General features: G+C 43.2%; 1 protein-coding gene across 3 annotated transcripts in view; it reads right to left on the bottom strand.

The window, feature by feature from the left end:
- LOC144804257 (acyl-coenzyme A amino acid N-acyltransferase 1-like) overlaps nucleotides 1-17,484 on the bottom strand; it is a 798,906-nt gene that overhangs the window by 196,509 nt on the left and 584,913 nt on the right. Inside the window, exon 1 of one of the 3 annotated variants that reach the window (XM_078671904.1) lies at nucleotides 7,774-7,871. The exons of 1 other annotated variant lie outside the window; for it this stretch is intronic. The gene's annotated coding sequence lies outside the window, so the exon portion shown is untranslated. Of the gene's footprint in view, nucleotides 1-7,773; nucleotides 7,872-17,484 lie in introns of those variants that run through there. One more of the 3 variants, XM_078671905.1, reaches the window with a different exon arrangement.

Consider the following 17,484-nt stretch of genomic DNA (forward strand, 5'->3'; position numbering starts at 1 on the left):
GGAATTTATGGATTACTTGGCCATTAGGACTTGATATTGTCATGGAGTTCCATCATGATCTTAGTCACCCAACTGGGCTAACCGTTTTCTCTTCCAAGATACCAAGCATCTTGCACCCTCTCCCATACAGAACTAAGGTAATTTTGACAGAGATATCTTAGCCGTTTAAGATGTTGGCATGTGTATGCACTGTAGGCAACACATCCAACAATACTTGGCAGAGCTCTCTCTCTCTTCCTTTGGGTTTGAAATGGATCCTCGCCATTTCTCTAGCTGTAGGGGTCTTTCTGCCCACCTCTTTCCTAGGCCCCCTAGTTAATTTCAACCACCTGGTTGCCTGCTGGTTGGGCAGTCCTGATGGCTACGACAATGGTGTTCCAGATCCTGGGTGCATTGATGGGAAAGGCCTGCTTTTATTTTTACACACCTTAGCAGCAGTCTGATGGTTTCTGGGCTGCAGGTGTTTCAAGAGCCAGCAGTGGTGAGCTTATGAGCGGGTTGCTGGTCATGATGGCTCTGTAATTGAAGATCTAGGGATGTCATTGTAGAAAAAGTGCTGAGGCCCCTATAACTGGGTTATTCGCTATCCGTTTAGGTACTTTGTTGGCTGTGCACCTTTAGCATGTGCACGTTATGTATGTATATGATATTTCTGTAGTGCTAACCTAGCCAAAAGGCATCAGAGCACTGTTCATGGTCAAAGGCAAACATAAAGCCAATGAGTAATAAGAGAGGAAGCTGACGTGTGGGCTGTTAATGTATTGTGATGCAGTGTTCTTTTATGAGGTTAGACTTCAGCTCTTTCTTAAATTGAAGCAGTGATGGAGCAACTCTGATGGATAAGGGGATGCTTCCCCAGATCCTAGGTGCATAGATGGAAAAGGTTTGTTGTCTTGTGTTTTTCTATTTTACACTTCTTATCTACAGTCTGAGTATGTTCTGGGTGCGGGTGTGCTGAGAACCACCAGAGATGGTGAGCCTGTCTGCAAGATAAGCTGAGATGCTGGTTGTGATGGCTTTGTAAATGATGCAGATGGTTTTCAAGATGGTAAAGGATTCACAAACAAGGATATAGGAAACGATACCGCACTTATTTAAAATTGGGGAACTGCATTAACAAGAGGTGCGTTGACCAACAGAGAGCCAGATCCTTTTGATTCTCTTAATCGTGGAAGAACCTTCCACAACAGACACTTGTATGAATATTTGTGGCCCGCACACACAAAACAAAAAAGTCAGTTCATTCAAGGATGAATCACACTAATCTGTGTTTCTTCAATCTTTATTTTCTCATTTATGCAGTAGCCTACTGCAGAAATGAGAAAATAAAGATTGAAGAAACACAGATTAGTGTGATTCATCCTTGAATGAACTGACTTTTTTGTTTTGTGTGTGCGGGCCACAAATGTTCATACAGGTTTTCAAGATGGTGTTGGCTGGCAAAGCAGTTCCATCAGGATGCGAGTGATGTGATCATATTACTTCAGGCCCTGGACGAGACATGCTGGGACATGTAGGGTGCCCTAAGGGGTGCCAGAGTGTAGTCTGGGCAGCAATGGGGTAGGTGTGAGGTCCACCATACAGATGAGAGAGCTGGGACCATACTGTCTTTGTTTTGGTTTTCCATGGATAATCTTAGTGATTTGGCATTTGGTGATAGTTGGGGTTCACATAGTGCTGGACATCCAGGTCTGAATGATCTGCAAGCAGTGTTTGAGGCACTGGAAGTCTGAAGCAGAGGAGACTTTCAGGTAGAGTTGTGTATCATCATTGTATTGGGGAATCTTGATGCTGTTATGTGTGAGCAGTGAACGTAATAATGCCTCTATGACCATAAAGGTACTAATTTGATAGCTACGTAGGTCTGAATTCATTACCTCCGTAGGTTTTCAATAAATTAACTTGATTTCTTGTTACAACTTGTAATCGGAGGTAGACAAGCAACCATAAATAATTCACAAAAATGCAGAAATTACATTTTTAGATTAGTTCATCAAGGCAGTTTCTTTAGTCTTTCTCAAATTTATCTTTGAGTTTTTTTTTATTTAAAATTTTAGCACACAGGTATTCATTTCTGTACTAGTCCACATATCTTTTTTGGACTGTAGTACAATAAATACTTTACATGAAAAACAAACATGCAAGAAAAATGGTTATTTACAAGTATTCAACATGATTGAACAACAGACATTGATCAGAAAAGTCCTACTTCATTATAAACATATATCGGGATAGAGACCCCTACTTATCCTCGATAATCATCCAATGAGCGGTCCAAAGAGTGATGAAGTCAGAGAGTGCCTTGAGCACTTTAGGGGTATTTAAACCACCGTTAATTGGCTAAACTGGTCTGTCCATGAATTTATCAATTAGGTCCGGTGATATTCTTGGCCTTGTGAGGTGAAGAAGTGAGTGGAGGGGTTGCGGGCGCGTTTTGACCTTTGTGGGGGGGACCAGGAGGATTCCAGCAAGGTCTTCCTCAGGGCTGGGACTTAAGTGTAGGACACTATTGTGAGCGAGAGCTTTCTCTTGAAACCGGTCCAAATGTACTTTCTTTGTCAAGTGATGCGAGTTACATTTTGTTTGTGTTCTCTGTCTCTAATGGTGGTTGGATTCAATCTTTCAGTTGTGAGTGCTCGCGCCTCGTCGAACTTGTTTTGCTGCTCCGACTATTCAGTCGTGGCTCTCCGTTTCCGTGTTTGTCACGTGTGATAATGAAATCAGACCTACGTAGCTGTCAAATTAGTACATTTATGGTCATAGAGGCATTATTGCGTTCACCGTTTAACAGATTCCAGCCCTTATGTTCCTTAACTGAATCAGTCCCCAGCTTTATGATAAATGTTATGTGTGAACAGAGCACCAAGCAGCTCCATGCAAAGGTAGAAGATGACAGGAGACAGCATGGAAGACTCCAGACGTGATCGGGATCTTTTGTGTTGTGCAGATGCCCAAGTGAATAAACTGGGGTTGGTAGGAAAGGAAGGAGAAAAAACTGAGAAGAACATTGTTGATGGATTCCATTTTGTTCCATCTATTGACCATGTCGAAGGCAGCTGAGAGATCCAGTAATATCAGGAGGCAGTGGTCATCTTCATCTGAAAGACATTGTGTACAATGTGTAGGGTGATGTTCTCCGTGCTGCAGCATGATCGGAACCCAGCATTGCAGCTATGTTGGAGATGGCTGCATGGAAGTGATCACAGGCTACTTTTCAATAATCTCGCTGGTGAGGGTTGGTGGATTGATGTTGCTATCCTACTGCACACTGATTATAACGCAGAGGTTGCCCCTTTATGTTGTCTCAGTCTGTGCAACAATCACGTGTGACAATGATGCTGCTTTCCAGCTGAAAACCCTGTAACCTCTTTGGAAAAGTCCACATTCATCTCCTTGCCAGCCCGAGCTCTCACTTTGAACAGGTTAACAAATCTGGGTGACCAAGTCCCAGATTTGACTAGTGGTTTCTGAACTGCGGTTGCCCAAAAATGCATCCCCAGACCATGTGTGGCCTCCTCCCTCGGTGGCCTCCCGAGACCGTGTGTGGCCTACTCCCTTGGTGGCCTCCCCAGACCATATGTGGCCTCCTCCCTCTGTGGCCTCCCCAGACCGTGTGTGGCCTCCTCCCTCTGTGGACTCTCCAGACAGTGTGTGGCCTCCTCCCTCGGTGGCCTCCCCAGACTGTGTGTGGCCTCCCCCCTCGATGGACCCTCCAGACCATGTGTGGCCTCCTCCCTCGGTGGCCTCCCCAGGCTGTGTGTGGCCTCCTCCCTCGGTGGCCTCCCCAGACCGTGAATGGCCTCCTCCCTCAGTGGCCTCCCCAGACTCTGTGTGGCCTCCTCCCTCAGTGGCCTCGCCAGACCATGTGTGGTGTAGGGGAGTAGGATCTGCTTACTATGGTTAACCCCACTTTTTGCATGTGGTCTCTTTGAGAAAGTGGCTCTATATATTCCGGACCAAAGTAAGGTACAGTGTGTATAGAGACCACCAACCCCAGAGGTATAACAGAGGTTAAAGTCACGGCTGACCTTACTCTCAAAAGTGGTAACTTGGTCGAGCAGTAAGGCAGTACCAGAGGACAGTGTAAAGCATTTGTTGTACACACTCAGTCAGCAAAAGGTTTCACACACTCAAGGACTGAACCCCAGGCCAATTGTTTTTACATCAAAAGATATAGTTGTTTTATTTCTAGAACCAACAGATATCAAAAATATACTTTTCTCATTTATGAGTTATCTCAAATAATTACTTTGCAGAAAGGAAATAACTTTGTAAACCCAACAGGTACAGGGGTTACAGTAGGCAACACAATTCTAAACACAATCTAACATTGAGCTCAATGGGTTTTTCTACAAAAAATGCAGTTGATTTCTTTGTAGATTACTTTTGTAATTCCAGGACTGGATCCTAGCTTCAGTCCTGCGGTCTAAGCTCAAAACAGTTTTGTAAAAACGTGTTGGTTTTTGCAATGATTTTTAAGGAATATAAAGGTATTTTAAAAGTTCACAATTAAAAACTTTTCAGTGAAAATCTAGCAATGTTATCCAATGGGAGAAAATTCAGGTTACAGGTAAAGTACGTTCTCGTTACTTTTGTAATCCAGTATTGGGCTCCTAGGTTCAGCACTGGGATCTCTGCCTAAGACAGGTAAGTAATGACGTTTCGGTAGTTGGTATGATTTTTAAGGAATATTTCAAGTTTTCAAAAGTAGACACTTGGTAGAAATTTCATAGAAAAGCAGACAATGGATTCCTATGGAGAAAATACAGGTTTCTAGTAAACCCGTTAGGATTACTTTTGCGGTTCAGTACTGGGCCACAAGGTACAGTTCTGGCTTCTCTCCTGATCACTGGTGAGCACTTAGGAATTCGGTATTCGGCTGATTTTATAGGAATATTTTAAAGTTTCAAAACTTCACACTTTAAAGATTTTTCAAGTCAAATCAGTCAATGTTATCCTATGGCAGAAAAGTGAGTTATTGGTTTCCAGGTGAGTACTTGACTGGTGAAGTTAAGGTTCTGGGCATAGACTCAGGGATCCCCCAGGGTCAGGTAGGTACAGTTGGTACACCCTATGTGGCACAGGGGCAGCCGGGTGCAGAGGTAGTTAGGCCCAATGTTATCTAATGGAGGGGAGGGGGCCTTCGGATGGTGGCTGCAAGCACGCAGGCCACGCGGCTGTGCGAGCTGAGCTCCAGGTCACTTACTCAGGGCAAGTGGGGCAGTAGAGTAGGGTAGTAGTTGCACTTCCAGCGGCACTCAGGCGGCTGGGTGCAGGGTTCTTTTGAGGGAACAAAGGCAGCAGACTCGGGAACGGTGATTCTTCAGGTGCGACCATCACTTCGAGAGATAAGTTGGGATCTTGGAAAAGAGGTAGGTACCCCAAAGGAAGGCACAGAGGGCTGCAGGGAGCCGGGTGCAGGGGTGTCTTTTGGTGTTGGGAATCTTACCCTCGGCTGGTCGTGGTTGGGGGGGTCTCTGGTTCGGAGGCTGCAGGCGTCGTCTGGTTCGTCGAGGAGGGTCATAGGGCACTGGACTTCAGGTCCCTGTCGCCGGAGGGATGTCCTCATGGTCTTGGTTCACTCGGGCACGGGCTGGGCTCGGCGGGTGCAGAGTGGGCTGGATTTGCAGTTCCTGGCTGGCACCAGGGGTGTTGCTGTTGGAGCAGAGCCCCTGCTCATGGGAGTCCTAGTCTCTAGGAGGGTCAAGGCAGGCAGGTCCTCCAGGATTCTCGAGGTTGCTGCCCGTAGGAGACGCCAGGTTAAGCAGGAGCAGGATCATGGATCAACAGGCCGGTAGGATTGGGGCCAAGTCAGTTGTCATCATCCTTTTATTAGCAGCTGCATAGCAGGTCATCCTTCTTCTTGTTCTTCTTGTTTTTCAAAACGGGATCTGAGGAAGGAAGGTTCAGGGAGCCCCTAAATACTGATTTATGGGGCGTTACAGGTAGGGCAAGGGCAGGGACCAATAGGTCCCTGTCCTGGGGTGGGTACACCCCCTAGCCTGCTCCTCTCCAGTGGGGGGGGGGCCGGAACCTAGCTATGATTGGGCAGGGCTCCCCATCTTCAAGATGGCCGGAGCCAGGGGTCGTGCTTCACGTCACATCGCCCATCTGAGGGGTGGGGTTGGCACAGGCTGGCACACCCCCTTCCTGACTTAGGTTTTCCCGCCAGTCTTTCCGCCAGAGTGGGGGTCAGGACTGGTGAGGGCCAGTTGCTGGGTACAGCAAATGGTCTGGAGAAGCTCACAGAGGCGGCAGACCTTTGAAGCTTCTTCCTGCCCATCCTGGGTGAGGAGACCTAGCACCGCACCCAGGATGTGCATTCTTGCAGGCCCTGGAGAGCGGGGGTGGGGCTCTCCACCCAGGGGTCCAGCAACATGTCTGCTGTGTGTCAGCCTAGGCAGCCCCTCAGTCCTGACGTGGATTGTAGGTTAGGTTTCAGGGGGCATCTCTAAGATGCCCTCTGGTGCATTTTACCTTAAACCTCACACTGGCATCTGTGTGGGTTTAATGTGCTGAGCAGTTTGATACCAAACTTCTCAGTCTTCAATGAAGCTCTCATGGTGCTATGGAGTTCGTAATGACTTCCTCCCAGCACCGTATACTCTTAAATGGCAGCACTGCACTTGCAGTGCCCAGGAATGGCCCGGGTTACTGTAGGGGCACAGAGCTCATGCACCTGTGCCCACACCACTGGCATAGGGCACGGAGCTAGTGGGATGACTGGTGTATGCCAGGGCAGTGGGATTGTGGACATGGCACACAGGTATGTGTGCCATGTCGACTCTCTGTTTAGTTCTGAACTTAGACACTCAGCCTGCAAAGGCAGTGTGTGGGTGTCAGGGTACAGGGCCCCTATGGGTGGTACAATGAGTGCTGCAGCCCTTAGGGGTCTTCTCTGGTCACCATGCCCATGGTACCTAGGGTACCATTTACTGGGGGCTGATAGGTGTCGAGAGATGCCAATTGGGTTTGGTTTCAATACAGCTTTGTGGAAGGAACACAGGCCCTGGGCACCTAGTTGGCAGGAGCCCAGGGCACACTCAGTCAAAGCACATCAGCAGTTCAGCAAAAAGTGGGGGCATACCATGCAAGAAAGAGGGCACTTTCTCACAGTCTCCTCCCTCTGTGGCCTCCCCAGGCCGTGTGTGGCCTCCCCCCTCAGTGGCCTCCCCAGGCAATGTGGGGCCTCCTCCCTTGGTGGCCTCCCCAGACCGTGTGTGGAAATGTGAGGCCACCTTCCTCTGTGGCCTCCCCAGGCCATGTGTGTCCTCCCTCGGTGGCCTCCCCAGGCCGTGTGAGGCCTCCTCCCTCCTGCTGGTGTTGGATTAGTCTGGACTGGGGTAGTCTGGAATCATGCCTGCACTGTGCCTCCCTTCAGGCCACAGCCATTCGGTGGTTCCCTTTCACCTTCAGAGAGGGAGAGGCGCCCTGCGCTGATTGGATGAACATGGAGATTGTAGCCATGGCACTTGAAACCACGAGTTACGGTGTTTTATATATAATCGGACTATACCAATAAATTCACGTTGGAGCCACAAATACAATGGCTTCAGAACGGAGCCCAGATTTTGCTCGACCTCCGAGGCCATGCGAACAGTTAGTTAGTCTGCGCCACGGAAATATCCTTCACATAATTAACAGAAGTTGTACTATTTTACTGACAAGATGTCAAAGTATAAAGGTGTGCACCTTCCTCAAGATATAAGGAACAAGAGATGTATTCTTTAATGTGAAAATTCCATTATTTCCCGACACTGCCCCCTACCTTACCTGCCGCAGAGTGCACGCGCAGTGTTCACAGGTCCTGACGTCGGCACTCTCCCGAGATCCCTGTCGTAGAAGCAGCTGCACAGAGGGTCCCTTCTGCTCCACACCGCTCTATGAGCGCGCGCGAAGGGGATGGGGCGGTCCTTCTTTCAATCATTGGCAAACCAGCAGCCCCGGCCAGCAGGGCACAACGCAAGCCCGGAGCAGGAATCTGTCCCGCCGAAAGGCTACTTTTTTGGTGCATTTTTTATATAGCGCGAAGATATTGGAGCGCTTTACTTGAGCGCTAGGTATATTACACAGGGACACATTAATTTTTTGGTAAACACGGGGAGATTAGGTGATTTGCCCAGAGTCGCCAGTTCCGAAGTCGGTAGCTCTGACCCTTATGTCACACCTTTCTCCTCTTGGAGGGGTTACCACCTGACTAGTGTCACCTGTATTTTTAGCTTACCAAAATGAGGTATGTTTAAAAAGTGTTCCAGAGCTGCCTTAATGATTCGTGACTGATGGGTGAATCATACATGCCAATATACCTGATTCAGGCTGAAAAATACTTCTGCATCAATAGAAGAGAATGAGAGAAATGCAATCTCCTGATTATTTGTATTTAATTCTCCTACTTGCCTCTTCTAAAAATATTGCCATGTATGAGGTAAAGTAAAGACAGCCAAGCCATGCCAAACCGAGTACAGACGATTTTATGTAAAGTCCTATTTATGTAAAATGACTGGGCCTTTGCCAAGTCTTATGACGTGAACAAATGTCAAATATTTTACTCTGAGAAAGATGCCATACCCTTCTCACTGCCCCTTTCCTCCAGTGGCCCCGCTCTTTCTTATCAGGGCTGCTTAACGCTCTTATCATATAGTCTCTGCAGGCAGCCGCCTGCGAGCACAATCTGGCATAGCAACCAGAGGTGCAGCTGGTGCAGTGGCACCAGGTCCCAGAGGTGGGAGGGGTTCAGTTTGCACTACAGCAACTGCAGTTAATTTAGAGACTGTTTGAGCGCCGGCTTTGTGCTTACTTTTTTGAGATGGAGGGAGGAGGGGCACGGAGGGACAGAAAATACAGGAGAAACGAAAGGGATGAAAGAAAATGAAGAGAAGAAGATGCGGCAGAATGGAGAAGGAGGAAAAGGGGCGTGCGAAAAGGTAAAGAAAGGAGGCCAGCGAAAGAGAGAAAAAGGGGGTAGGTAGGCGGTATGAGATAAAAAGAGCTACTGAGCTGGCCAGGAACTTAGAGGGTTCTTATTGACACCCGCCTATCGCTCCAATCTCGGATTGCAGCCGTGGTTAAATCCGCACGTTGGATTTTAAGGATGCTGAGAAAACTTCTCAAACTCCTGCCATAGGAGGCCCAGAAAACGGTGTTATAGCCACTGATTCTGTCAAGGCTGGACCATGCAAACGTCCAATACATTGGACTTCCGGGTTACCTTATCCATAGATTGCAAAAGATTCAGAACATGGCAGCCTGCCTTCTATTCAACCTTCCAAAATATGCCTCGATCTCTCTGTACCGCAGCCAGCTACTCCGGGTACCAGTAAAAAAAAGGACCATCTTTAAGGCTCAGATTATAGGAGACTCGGCCTCCTATAAAACTGGCCTCTCATACTTGCACAAAAGGTTAACCTTGCATTGCCCTAACAGATCCCTACTCTCTTGGTCAGCCTGTCTTCTGTATATCTGTCTTCTGTATATCCCCTTCACCAAAAGGAAGAAGTGTGGTGCTTCTGCCTGCTCGGTTCTAGCAGCCAAACACTGGAATGACCTTCATCTTCCCCTGCAGATGCATTCCAGAGAAAGAAACTGTTACAGCAGAAACAATTGAAAAGCCATCTGTTTAACACCTTCCATGCTCAGTATGGCTCCCGGCTGTCATGAGTCACAGTAGGCGTGTGCTCATGACGGCCGGGAGCCGCCCGAACGTTGCTGCTCCGCCCACGGGCGATTAATTCCCCACCTGTGCGGGAGAATTAATCAGTGGGCAGAGTTCGGACGGCTCCCGGCTGTCGTGAGCACACGCCTACTGTGACTCATGACGGCCGGGAGCCGTTCTCGTTCTGAGTACCCGAGCGCCACGCCCAGCCTCGCACCGCGGGGGAATTTGCCCCACGGAGAAGGGGTTAAGGACTGATTCCTTTTTCTTGGCCGTTCTTTGCCCAGCATCCAGGCACTCTAGTAGTAGCTGTGCAGTTTATAAGACACCTCATTCATTCATAAGACATGAACAGGCATAGGGAGAAGAGATGGAGATGGGCCCACTACACCCCAGTCCATTTTTAGGTCGAGCCTGGGCAGAGCATGCGCTGCGAGCCATGCAGTATTGGAGCATGTACTCGAAGCCCAGCCCACTCATCGCCCATATTTGTCATTGGTTCATGTCATTGTCCTTCTTAAATGATGGAATCTGATTTGTTATTAGGCTTGTTAGTACCTCCTTAGTACCCCCTTGTCTTCCTTTGAATGATGAAATGAAATGAAATGAAATGCGATTTATAAACGCGCAAACTTAGCCCGAAGGCGTCAAGGCGCCTTCCTTTGTAATTTTCCATGAGGACAGGCCCTTTTACTTCGGTCTTACAGTGTATGTCTTTTTTAGTCAGTAAGCACTATTTTCGCTGCTGAGTTTCTCTTACTGCAGGAGGGTCTCTCATACACAGTTGTGACCACCGACTTGTTTATTTAACTTGTAACAAATAGGAAGCTCTTCAGGGGCCATGGGAGATAGAAGGGTGCAACTCAGCGACGCCTTCAAGCATTTGGAGTACAAAATATCTTGCATTTGTGAGAGTTTAAGCTATTGGCATTGTAAATGGCAATGGCTTTTATTTGTGTTTTAAAAAACAAAATATAAATAAAAGGAATTGACATTTCCAATGCCAATAGCTCAAACTCGCGTAAATGCAAGACCTTTTGCATTGCAGATGCTTGTTCTTGTTGCATTTAGGGCCCTTGAAACGCAGGCAACACCACTGAACACAATTCAGATGGATAGATAGGTTCAGTTATGAAATATCAATGTAGAAAACATCGATATACAAAAATATCGATGCAAACATATAGAATTCAAAAATATCGACTCCCTATATTTAAACAGATAAGCACAAGAATATCGAACAAAAAAAAATGAAATAAAAAATATAGATGTACAAAATATCGACTTAAATATATATATATATATAAAACATAAAATAAATATATTAAATATTATTAATATTTTTAACAAAATAAAATAAAGGTAATATACATTTTTACTAAATATAACAAATAAACTTAATTAAATAATATAAACACAAACATAACAATTTACACATATACCTATTTATTTAAATATCATTTATTAAATATTATCTTTATTTAACTTTTAACTTTTGAATATATAAAAATAAAATATATACATATATCAATATTTTGAAATGACAAAAATAACCATTTTATAATCAGTTCAAACATTTAACCAGACAAAAAAATTAAAACATACATTTTGCAATACAATAAATACAACAGTAGGGAAAATGCAGGATAGCCGAGGGGTAAAAATTACTATTCGCACTCCAGTGGGTGCAACAGTAGGGAAAGTGCAGGATAGCGGATGAGTAAAAAATTACTATTCCCACTCTAGTGAGTGCAAGAGTAGGGAAAGAGCTGGATAGCAGATGAGTAAAAATTACTATTCCCACTCCAGAGAGTGCAACAGTAGGGAAAGAGCTGGATAGTGGATGAGTAAAAATTACTATTCCCACTCCAGTGAGTGCAACAGTAGGGAAAGAGCTGGATAGTGGATGAGTAAACATTACTATTACCACTCCAATGAGTGCAACAGTAGGGAAAGTGCTGGATAGCGGAGGGGTAAAATTTACTATTACCACTCCAGTTGGTGCAACAGTAGGGAAAGTGCAGGATGACAGAGGGGTAAAAATTACCATTCCCACTCCAGTGAGTGCAACAGTAGGGAAGAGCTGGATAGCGAATAAGTAAAAATTACTATTCCTTCTCCAGTGAGTGCAACAGTAGGGAAAGTGTTGGATGGCGGAGAGGTACAAATTACTATTCCCACTCCAGTGAGTGCAGCTGTAAGGAAAGTGTTGGATTGCAGAGAAACCAAAATTAATAATAGCATTTAAATATGTTAAAACATTTAAACAATATACAAAATAAATAAACAATATTTAAAAAATAGCAAATTACATATATTTAAACATTAACCGTAAATATATTAATTACATATATCAAAAACGTAGAACTACTCTCTAAAATAATTACATTTATAAACAATATTTATTTAAAATAAGCAAATATTAACAAAAATATTTTTTTAAAACAATAATGTATTTATTTAATTTCCTAGCCAATAACACCACACCAATAAAAAAACAACTTAAACATTTTCATTTGAATTTATTTCCATAATTATTAATCATTTGACAAATTATTATCAATACAAGTAATTAATAAACATTGATTTAATATGCATTCTTTAACGCTATAATATTCACAGCACATACCTAAAATGAAATACACAAATACCATAATTAATTACAATATTTTTTAATTATTTAAATAATATTTATAAAAAATCACTTCCCACCCTTTTCACCTATAAACACCACAACGCACCTAGAATTTTTACACGATTAACACAATTAATTGCCAATTAATTAATTAAAATTAATTAACAACTGATTATTACTATTCCCCTGTAAACCCACAACCCGCTACCCGCTACGGAACTAAAAATGCAAAATTCTAAAAAAATTTGTTTAATAACTACTCAAATTTTTACTCTTTTAATAAAAATACAAACAAATCTTATACAAAAAATACTTGCATCACACACATATAAAATATATACTAACATACATAACATTAATACAAAATCGATATTTTAACATCTATATTTTTGCCACCGATATTAAACACTTTGATATTTTTTACATCAATATTACTTACCTAAAGTTGATATTCTTCACCACAATATTTTGTCTGTCGATATTCTTGAGCCACAATATTTTTCCAATGATATACAGGTAAGTCGATATTTGTGATTCGATATTTAGCCTCTGCACCAGATATTGTTTATTCTGTGAATAATTCAATTCATTACAACTTGGCCAAAAATGTCTGCATGCTCTTGGTGACATAAAATTACATAAGGAATGTTGAAAAAATTTACAGAACTGAACCACAGAACATGTATACAATTATTAAGGTTAGGTGCGTCATGGTACGGAAAACAAGAGGCAATATTACAAATATAGTATGTCTATATGCCCCCTTACCAAAAGTGTCAAGTGCTCCTAAAAAGTGATTATGAAAAATACATCCTAGTCATAAATACGTTCAGAAAATGCAAATTCATAGAGATTATCATTGGGACTTCTGACTTCTAAAAGTAACAGGGCTAAGTATTAAACAATCTGGAAAGCACAGGTTAAAATATTTCAGAAGTGATGTCACTAGCAAGGCAAGCATGGAGCCTTCAGATGTATCTATGGGGGGGGGCACCAAATGATTATGGAGCGGCAGTGCATTTGTAATAAGGTTTATGGAGGGGAGATATGAGCCCTGTCCTGTACTATCAGCACTTCCCCTATGGATCCAGAGGAATCCATCATGCAATGGACAGGTAAACCCAGAATGAGACTGCCAAGGCATACCTTAGCAGCAGCACAAGTCTGGCAGCAGGCCACAGGATAAGTGGACTGGTAAAAGAAGCTTTAATGCATACTCCACTCTGGCATAACGATTCACTTATGGAAGTGGGACGGCTGGAAGGGTTGGCCAAATGGGACCTGATAGGAATGACCACTCTAGGAGATATCTGGAGCAAGGACCGCCGGATGTGTCTGGAGGCGCGCAAGTGGAGAGGTGCGGTGCAGCGGCCAGGGAGGCTGACTTCGGAGTACAGTGTTCACGGTTCAATCCCTGGTTGCGGCGGCAGCTCAGCACCATGTGAATCTGGGCAATAGCTCACTTAATTTCCACGACTGCACCATGCTACTTGAGACTCATAAGGGCGAGTAGTTCGTGCTTTACAAATACGGATTTACATTTACAAGCAGGAGTACAAATTGGCAGATTCTGAAATCTTCCGATATTTGAAAATCAGACAGTCACTAGCAACCCCTATAGCCAAAGACTCTATAACTGAGGAATCTTCATCAGTAAAAGGTAAGGTACTTTGTGAGCCACTGACCAAACAAGCATTTGCAATGCAATTTGTCTCGCCTGGGAGACTTTCTATGTATTTACCTATGCAGCACATTATTGTGGGTGCAGCAACAGTTACTGTTCTAATGTGCACATAGAAGGGGATGGGGCTGCAGTACCACAGGCTGTCACTAGGTGTCCCTAGGGATCTCGTATGGCCACATAAGGTACTGCACCTTTTTTTGCCAATATGGCAGTGAAAGCAAAGACATAGTAGTGGGTGCAAGGAATATTTGTGAAATCTGCGTGTTCCATTTAAAAAGAAAAAAAATCGAGAGTTTTTATATTGCGCAAACTTGATCCGAAGGTATCAGAGCGCTTTACATGAGCACCAGTTGCTTACAGAAGGACACATCATGTGGTTTTTGTTAGGCACAGGGAGATTAAGTGATTTGCTCAGAATCACGGTATGTTGAGCTCCCCTGCCGAGATTCGAACCCGCTTCCCCAGTGTGGAGGTCGACCACTCTAGCCCTGACACCCCAAAATTATAAGACGGGTTCAGGTAAGGTGGCCATGTAGTTATCTAAATCCAAAACTGTGCACTGGCTATGTGGGAAATATCGGTATGTGCGCTGCAGTCTGGGCTGGTTTCACACAAAACACTCGGATGTCACTGTGAACAACAGATTTGTCGTCTGTGACTGTGATTTAGTTTCTTGAGGGAGCCATTCTGTGTAATTAGCGTGATTAATAAAATAAATCAGTGCAGTGATGTGTCCGAAACACTTGAGAAAACAATACCATTGTAGTTGGTTTACTAATTTTCATGTTTAGTTTCTTACCGCTTTTATTATGTTTGAAAAGTGTTTTACTGAGGGAATATGAAGAGTGTTTTTTTAATTCTTCCAGTGCATTTCAGGCTAACAAGCGGGAGTTTGACGTTTATTCTTTCATAATGGACTCACTTGCCATTGTCAAGAGGTCACGTGGTTCAAATTTATTCTGCATTATGTGATGTGTTTGACTGTATTATGGTTCAAAAGAAAAAGTATTATATTATTGACATTAATACCATAAATATAATTGTTGTAATGTGCATCCCACATATTTGTATGACTGGTACTGTGACATACTTAGTGTTCCATGCCTTCTACATTCCTTCTCTGGATGCTTCTGATGTGGTCAGAGAGACATTGGAGCTGGAAGGAGTTAGAGGCATCTGAGGAAACTGTTGGTGATGTTATTCTGAATAAATCCTCCTTTGGATTGAACTACTGGTGTATTTCTCTTTTTAACACTGGCGACGATTTGAAGCTTGGAAGGGACAAGCCACATCACCACTTAACCCTGAACCCAATTATATCGTTTTTCAGAGAATCTTCTCTAAAGACAAAAACCTCTGGATTTCTTATTACCTGTTTATTGATTTTGTTTGGAGTACTTGCAGAAAATTGGATTTCTGACCTCGTTTGGATTATTTTTCTCTATGGATTAATTGGGCGAATCTTGACTTTCCTGGATTTCATCGAAATCGTAATTGCTTTCCTTTTTATTTTTTATTGCTGCCTCCGTGAACCCTGCAACTTCGGAATTAACCAAGGTAACATTTTTTTTGTTTTGTCTGGAAGAAACCTGGCTAATGCAGCGAAATTAAGCCTTGTTTACTCTTGATTGATAACGGCTTCTCTTACCGTTGATGAGCGTGCCTTCCCTGCTGCCTCGCTCTCTTCTCACTCGCGCTGCTCTGTTCTGCTGCGTTCGGCCATTCTTCCTCACGCTTTGGATGTCATCGTCTGGCTGGCTCCGCGTTATGCGTATGACGTCATTCCGCTCTAACGTCATTTAAGTACGCAAGCCGCCATCTTGGGTATCCTTGGTTATCAGACTCACAACATCCTTCACGGAGAAGCTCAAGGTTTTTTTTTTTTTCCTTGACGTTTGTTTATTACAGCGCTACTTCGCCCAGACATCGGACTACATTTTGAACTATTTAAGACTTACATTGGATTTCTACTACTACTCAACAGAAAGGATATTTACAGTGATCTCTGTGACTATATTCTTTAAATTTTTACTGTGTATTACTGTTGTAAATGATATGCAGAAGCAGAAGGGAAACCATTAAAAGGATTTATTCCATGAATACAACTCCACCCGGCAGCGGAGCGTCTGATCAGCGGTAAGCCAACTGAATACAGCCAACCGTAGGTCTGTCAACGTCCGTGCGCGAGTGTGCATACATTTGTACAATAACATGTTGTGAGCGAGATACTTAACATTATCGTCATAAGTCGCGTGGTACTCTTTTTGCATTAGATGTTCCACGCGGCTTATGACGCTATACAATTATTCATATTACATTACATCACCTTCCCCCTTATAACAAAAAAAACAGAGCTGAGATTGTAATTTACCTAAAATTTTACAAATTCATTATACCTCTCTGGTACTTTAATACATCTACCAAAAGAAGAAAATTTCTGACTATTTACAACGTTTTGAACTTCTATATTTTGTTCTCTAGATATAGGTTCTTCAAAATGACGTGGTACTATTACTTCATGTCTGATTGTCTCAACAGGGTGATTAGAATCTCCCAATAATTGGGGTTCTTTAATCCAAAAAGACCAGTCTAAGTTCTCAGACATGTCAGATTCTACTTTATTTTTGATAATCTCAGCTTGATGATCTGTGATTTTCACTAGTTGTCGCTTATTCCACCAACCTCTTTTATTTATAAAAGCAGATCCTTTACTAACTTTTAATACTTGAACGGGTGCACCAAATTTCGAATGACCTTTAGTTACTCTTCCAGGACTTTTAATCATAACCCAATCACCCACAGTAACATCAGCAAAATTACTATTTAAGCCCCTATCAAAATTCAATTTCATTTGATTTTGTTTTGTATGAACCGTATTCTTGACTGACTGAGACATATTTGGGTTTTTTGTTGAATCACCATGTAACCATGATGGATATAAAATAGAACGATTTTCTCTTCCTCTCAATAGGGAGAAAGGAGATACACCTGTTACGCAATGAGGAGAGGTGTTATAATGCCATACTTTTTGAGTAACAAATTCTTCCACCTTATAACCACAAGAGATTGCAGTCTGAACGCCCTCTTTAATTACTCTATTTCCTCTCTCCACAAGACCATTTGAAGATGGTGAATATAAAGCAACTTTGAGTTGTTTTATTTCTAAATCTTTTAAAAATGTCTGTATTTTATCAGACACGAAATGGGTACCGTTATCTGTAACTATGTATTTTGGAGATCCTTCTAATTCAAAAACTCTTTTCAGAAAAGTAATTGTAGATTTTGAATCTGGAGACTTGACGAAATCAAAATATAACCATTTTGATAAATAGTCAACTAAAAGTATCACATATTTATTCTCTTGTTGGAGAATAGAATATGGTCCTGAAAAATCTACAGCGACTTTCTCCCAAGGGGCTTCTGGAAATTCCGTGGGGTGTAATGGTATTTTCATTGTACGCCAATGCTTATCCGACAACAAGCACTCAGGACAAGTATCAATTAGATTTTTAA

The sequence above is a fragment of the Lissotriton helveticus genome, chromosome 1_2 (assembly GCF_964261635.1).
Source record: "Lissotriton helveticus chromosome 1_2, aLisHel1.1, whole genome shotgun sequence".
In the NCBI taxonomy this organism is placed as follows: Eukaryota; Metazoa; Chordata; class Amphibia; order Caudata; family Salamandridae; genus Lissotriton; species Lissotriton helveticus.